A 6,267-nucleotide genomic window follows, 5' to 3' on the forward strand; every position below is an offset into this window, starting at 1 on the left:
ATGGACACTAGTAACCCTGCTCTATGGTGTTTTCTTCATGCTGGTATTGCGATTGCCTTTCTTCTTCTTCTTCTTTTTAGATTAAACAATCACATGTTTAAAAAGGTGTCAGACCTGGCAATGCAGTCAGCCACCCTTCCTGACTGAGGTCAAGGGAGTCTCTCTTTTTCCTGAATCACTCTTAAACTGGGAGTCCTTGATAACTGGGCTAATTTAAGACCTGTCTGAGAGGATTCTGAGAATGAAATAGACTCCAGGTCAGGACTTGAACTTTAGCATATGAATTCTTAAGTTAAGACCTAAATTACGACCTTAACTGTTGTCCACCAAATAGTGATTCATCACTCTCAAAGAAAAGGGAACATTTGTCTGTGTCGAGGCAGGCGTAAAAAAAATTCAGAAAGGAGAAAATGTTGGCAGAGGAGAGCAAAGCTGGAAGCAAAATGCTAATGTAGCACTTACGTGGAGTTACATAAAGTACCGATGGATAATTACCAAAGTAATAAGCAATTTGGGCTAGTGTCAGAAGACTGAGAACGACTCTTAGAGCTCTGGTACACGAATGGCAGAGAAACCAGACAAACACAGTTGTGTGGCTTTAAAAGTACTTTAGTGATGTTAAGCCTTGTAAAAGAAATTTGTAAACAACACAGTATCACAACAGGTTTTAACAGAATGTCAAGTATAAAAATTTCCCCCAAAGTAGCAAAAAAATAGAATTAAATAAAAATTGTGCACAAGTAAAAGAATTAGTCTTTTTTTAAGTCCAAATGGTACCGGTGGGGCCCATAGAATTCATCTGACAAGGAGTGTGTGTGTGATTGTCTGTCCTACCGTACTACTTGTACAGTAGAGGACTGTAGTCCATCAATGTGCAAATGAGTGTGCGTGTATATGTATATCGCCTCCTAGGATCTTGGGTTGGCTCGCCATCCAGTGAACACTGGAACACTCTGGGTTCTGGAATCGCTGACCTGGTCTTTGGATTCGTCCCATATAAAAACCTGACCTATAAACAATGGCCAAATATATGTCACGTACCCTTTAAGGATGACTCTCACAAATTAACCTAAGGTAGTGTCACAGTGCAGTAACAACTATTCAGATCAGCTATCATCAATTCAATCATCATCAGTTCAGTCATGTTGTACAACATTAAAATATCAAGTTTCAAAGGTCAAAGTATCAATATCCAAAATTTCACAGTATCAAGGTTCAATACTTATTTGTAACCTGCAGTAACATTAAAGATTATCTACAAGGTTGCAAACATTCCAGGAATTATAGTCACCATATAATTCACTTTCATTGTAAACATTAATTACATCCATCAAAATAACTCACTGTACATATATATCTAATCACAAATAAATAAGTATATTACCCCTTTTAAGAAATGGAATAATATGCAAATGCTTATCAGAAATTGAACAAAGTGCAAATAATCAATTTCAATAACACGTAAACACAAGGACTCAGTCCACAAATAGGAGTATTAAAATAGACGTGCTTAATCCCGCTTGTACCATAGGCCTACTAGTACAAGTGGAAATACACTAAAAATTACCTCCAAGTGTTCAATACTGAGTATTGTAAAACAACTGATTGACATCAAAATTTAAACAGGAAGCAGGATAAAGTCTGCTTACAATTATCTCTCATAAAGTTATTTTTAGCTGCTTTAACCATTTACAGCTTTTCACATGTTAATGACTTAGTTAATGATCTAACTAGCATAACAACAGTGCGTTTCAGAGACATCGAACAACTGTACCCACACTCCGCACATCACGTGTCTGATTAGCCACATTTAGCTTACCGCCGTCGAGTGGATGCTCAGCATTTACGTGGAGCCACAGCTCAGTAAACCCTCCGGTTTCGCTCTGCCCTTGACAACAACAAGTGCAAATACATAATTTGTGAAAAATATCAGTTTAGATGGTATTTTTTTAACTCGTTAGAGGTTAATTTCTCCAGCTTACCGAAACAAAAGTTTTAGTCCGTCTGCTCTGTTCGGCTGTAGAAGCAAGAGACTGAAAACTTGGGAGCTGGTACTAAGGAGGGACAAGAGCTGCCTAGAGCTTCACCGATTGGCTGACATGTGAGGAGTGGAGTAAAACAATAGGCTCTCATCAGAGCTCATCAACCCTCTGAGAAAACTTAACCCTTGTTTGACCAGAGTATATCATATATAACCTGCGTCCCTTCTATGTTTAAATAAATATTTTGATCTCATTTCACTTTCATTAACGGGACAGTAAGGACAGAACAATGAACATTAAATGTTTTAATTTTTCTTCTCTTTTTGTTTGAGATGATTTTAGGAACTGGGTTACACCCTCCCCTCTTGAATTCATGCAAGTCCCTTTGCATGTCTACTGTGAACTGCATCATCTAAGAACAATAATTCAGCTTTAGCATTTAAAGAGTCAATGAAAGCTGTGGTTAAACCCTGAAATAATGATTTGACCACAGTGACAAGGGGATTTCCCAATTCAGCATAGTCTAGCCTTTTGGTGGCTGGCGACTTCTTTCTGATCTTCAACAGGAATTTCTTTGCTTGTTTGTTCATCTCTCTCTTTGTTTACTGTTTCCCTGTCAAATATCAAGTTCTCTCCTTCCTTATCACTCCCTAACATGTCCGAAAGAAGTAGGATTTGTTCATCCCTCATGTCAGGGCGATCCGTAGAAGGTAAGTCTCTTTCCTTTTCAGGTTCGTCATTCCGGGTAAGTCTCTTTCCTTTGCAGGTTCGTCATTTCCGGGAAGTCTCTTTCCTTTGCAGGTTCGTCATTTCCGGGAAGTCTCTTTCCTTTTCAGGTTCGTCATTTCCGGAAGTCTTCCCATACGAGGCTTCTCCATAACTCGCGATCTGATTGTCATAAGGTTGGTTATGGTCAGCATGACTGGCTGGAACAACATCGGAGATGGTGTCTGCACAAGCTGGGTATTACCAGCCAACTTGTCTTGATCTGCCGTCACATCATCTTGACCAAGACTTGATTTATGGGTCAGCAGAAGATCTCGCTTGACAATGTATGCCGAGTCATTTGGCACTGATCTATCTGCAAACCAGTGGACTGAAACAATATCATCCTCGTCCGAGGGGTGATCTGCTCTTTCATTGTCTTTGTGAGTGGTCTGTCGCGTTCTGGGCCTGTTCTTTGGTTCTGGTTGTTCAGGTTTCACTTCCTTGGCTGCAGAGAGGAACCCACAAGGGAGTAAGAGGTCTCTGTGTAGGGTGCGTATGGGGCCATCCCCGCCCTCTGGTTTAACAGTGTAAACGGGGAGGTCTCCAGCTCGTTTCACCACCACATAGAAGGTCTGCTCCCATTTATCGGCGAGTTTGTGTTTTCCTCGAATCCGTATGTTCCTGACCAGCACTCGGTCCCCGATTTCTAAGGTAGATGTGGTCACATGTTTGTCAAATCTGGTTTTGTTCCTTTCGGCTACCTTTGCAGCACTCCGTGTAGCTATTCTATAGCTCTCCTCAAGATGGGATTTGAGGTCTTTAACATATTGGGAGTGTGACTTGTTTTGTCGTTCTCTCACAGGTAAACCGAAAGCCAAATCGACAGGCAACCGTGGCTGACGCCCAAACATCAGCTCATATGGTGTGAATCCAGTTACCTCGTTCTTGGTACAGTTGTACGCATGAACTAAAGGCTTTACAAAATCCTTCCAATGTAACTTGTCTTTGTTCTCCAGAGTTCCAAGCATACTTAAGAGTGTTCGGTTAAAACGCTCCACTGGGTTGCCCCTGGGGTGGTACGGCGTAGTCCGAATCTTCTGTATGCCTGCTACTTCACACAGCCCCTTGATCAACTGAGACTCAAAATCAGGCCCTTGATCGCTGTGTAATTTTTCAGGAATGCCATAGTGTACTATGAAATGGTCCACAGACACTTTGCGACAGTCCGAGCTTTTTGGTTCGATGTTGGGATAGCGACTGCATATTTAGTAAAAGGATCTGTGATGACAAGAACATCTTTCCACATTACTGCTGTCTGGTTCAATGGATAGGAAATCCATGCAGACTAGCTTGAGGGGTCTTGTCGTCATGATATTCACCAAAAGTGCAGCCTTCTCAGGTAACGTTTCCTGCGCAACACCTGTGGCAGGTCTTTATCTTTTCTCACATCTGAGGCATTCTCGGCCAGTAGAACCTGGCTCTGCCAGATCGAGTTGCTGCGCTCTATTCCCCAGTATGACCCATATTGTCATGTAGGCTTGTCAACACAGACCTCTCGCAGGTCTTCAGGTAAGACCAACTGGTAATGTTTATTACCCGCCTTCTCTTCGTGTTCTGTAGAGATATGTCATTGCACAGCTCGAACCTGTTCAACCTCTCTCAGCAACAGGACTATGTCTGGAAGTTCTTTCCTCAATGTGGGAGGGGGTTTCTCCCCACTCTCCATCTGGGTAATAACATGTCTGATGCACCGATCAGATCTCTGGCTGTCTCTGAGATCTGCCGGTGACAGGTGGGGAATGATGTGTAAGCCTCCCAATGTTTCTTCCTGCTCAAAGCTGTCAGGTACAGCATCTCCAGAAATGGCAAGACTTTCGACAAGGGTTATACCTGCCATCACCCAAAGCTTCAGAGGTGGTTGAATGATAAACAAACTGTCTCTCACAGATAGCATGAACAACGTCCTGATCGACTGAGTCAATATTGTCTGGATCTGACAGATGTTGTTTTGCGAACTGGCATATCCGGTCTCTCTCTTTTTGAGATGTAAGGTCATCAGGTAGCCTGCCATGAGGACGACGCGAGAGTCCATCGGCATCTCCATTTTGTTTTCCAGAACGATACTGGAGTCTGAAATTGAAGGTAGAGAGGGCCGCCAACCACCTGTAACTGGTTTGCATCGAGTTTTCGCTGAGGTGAGGATGTAGGTCAGAGGGTTTGAGTCTGTGACACGGTGGAACTGATTGCCATATATGTAGTCCACTTCAGCTTCTTCTCTGTTACAGCCCACTTTAAAGCCAAAAACTCGAGCTTATGTGCTGGATCGCGGGACTCACTACTTGACAAACCTCTACTCGCGTAGGCGAAACTCGCAGCTGTCCTCCTGCTCCTGGTATAAGGCTGCTCAAGGCCCGTAGTGCTCGCATCCGTATGAAGGATGTAAGGCAGCTTTGGGTCAGCAAAGGCCAGGACTGGAGGCGACGTTTAGCTTGTCAATGATAGCCTCAAATGCTTTCTGGCATGCAGGGGTCCACGTCCATAAAAACGGCTCCTTTGGATCATGATACTGATTACTCCTCCTTTTGATTTACAATGCTCTCCTCAGTGGTGGATAACCGGACGTTAGATCGTTCAGCGGTTTCACACAATACTTGAGTAGCCTTTAACAAACCGTCTGTAATATCCACAGAACCCAAGGAAGGATCTCAGCTCCTTAAGGTTCTGAGGGACTGGCCAAGTTTTTAAGTGTGGCTGTCTTTTTCTGGGTCAGTTTTCTACTCCGTGTTGAGGAAACAACATGCCCCAAGTACCGACATGAGGACTGGAAGAACTTGCACTTCTTCGGGAGACAGCTTTAACGCCATACTCCTTTAAGCGTTCCAGGACTTTCATGAGTCTGGCTTCATGCTCCTCAAGGGTTTTGGAGAAAACTATGAGGTCATCCAGGAAAACAACAACTTCCTTCAGATTTATGTCTCCCATGCAATCTCTCCATAAGCCTCTGAAAAGTACTTGGGCGCGTTTGTCACTCCCTGTGGCATACGGTTGAACTCCCAGAAACCTAGTGGACAGACAAAGGCAGTCTTGGGCTTATCCCTCTCTGCAACTTTCGATCTGATAATAGCCGGACTTAAGATCGAGTGTACTGAACCACTTGGAACCTGAGAGTGCGGTGAAGGTGTCGTCCAGTCTTGGGAGGGCGTATGCATCTTTCACTGTTTGTAAGTTTAACTTACGGTAGTCAACACACAGACGTACCTGACCGTTCTTCATCCTGACCACAACAATTGGCGAGGAGAATGGGGACTCGCTCTCGCGGATTACTCCAGTTGCGAGAAGCTCTTGCAGATGCTTTCGAACAGCCTCTATGTCGTGCGGGTGAATCGGTCGGGCTCTGTGTTTGAATGGTGTCTCATCTGATAGCTTAATGTGGTGTTTGACCTTGTCCGTCCTTCCAAAATCCAGATCAGTCTGGGCGAAGACCTCTGGCATACTGCTCAGCTTTTGAGTAATGCGGTCTTTCCAGTCAGAAGGGATAGGAGAGTCAGCAAAGTCAAATGTCACACTAGAGGTCCTG

At 43.7% G+C, this 6,267-nt stretch overlaps 1 long non-coding RNA gene across 1 annotated transcript; it reads right to left on the bottom strand.

Annotated features, from left to right (window-relative positions):
• Nucleotides 1-593: 593 nt before the first annotated feature.
• On the bottom strand, nt 594-1,979 carry LOC120737722. Its single transcript, XR_005696823.1, has 2 exons — nt 1,820-1,979; nt 594-1,009 (listed from the first exon to the last, which is right to left on the bottom strand). It is a non-coding gene; the product is annotated as an uncharacterized LOC120737722 (long non-coding RNA).
• Between the last annotated feature and the right edge of the window lie 4,288 nt (nt 1,980-6,267).

Source organism: Simochromis diagramma, unplaced genomic scaffold, assembly GCF_900408965.1.
Source record: "Simochromis diagramma unplaced genomic scaffold, fSimDia1.1 OVJJ01000617.1, whole genome shotgun sequence".
Taxonomy (NCBI): Eukaryota; Metazoa; Chordata; class Actinopteri; order Cichliformes; family Cichlidae; genus Simochromis; species Simochromis diagramma.